The sequence below is a fragment of the Penaeus monodon genome, chromosome 29, assembly GCF_015228065.2.
Source record: "Penaeus monodon isolate SGIC_2016 chromosome 29, NSTDA_Pmon_1, whole genome shotgun sequence".
Classification (NCBI taxonomy): domain Eukaryota; kingdom Metazoa; phylum Arthropoda; class Malacostraca; order Decapoda; family Penaeidae; genus Penaeus; species Penaeus monodon.
In genome coordinates this window covers 10820310-10820575 of record NC_051414.1, presented here as the reverse complement: position 1 = coordinate 10820575, position 266 = coordinate 10820310, and the positions used below count along the sequence as shown (strand labels likewise).

Below are 266 nucleotides of genomic sequence, written 5' to 3'. Positions count from 1 at the left end.
AAAAATTAAAGCTTGAAATATAGAGAATATCTATATCCTTTAACACACATGCATGCTTAGTGTGGTTCACTTGCCAATAAATATAATGACCATTTACAAAGGATCATTGTGAAAACCACATTATATATCGTTTTACATTGCTGGGGGTGTGACAGACACATTAAATATAGTTTTATATCTCTGGAAGGGGTGGGATGATATGGCTAGCACAAAATATACAAAGTTATCTTCTGTCTTTAATATTTTGAATATGAACACTAAGGGAT

General features: G+C 31.6%; 1 protein-coding gene across 1 annotated transcript in view; it reads right to left on the bottom strand.

Moving 5' to 3' along the window:
- Positions 1 to 6: 6 nt before the first annotated feature.
- LOC119591948 (CTP synthase 1-A-like) overlaps positions 7 to 266 on the bottom strand; it is a gene marked incomplete in the record, with an annotated part of 20002 nt that continues 19742 nt past the window's right edge. The window contains 1 exon segment of the mRNA XM_037940703.1: positions 7 to 266.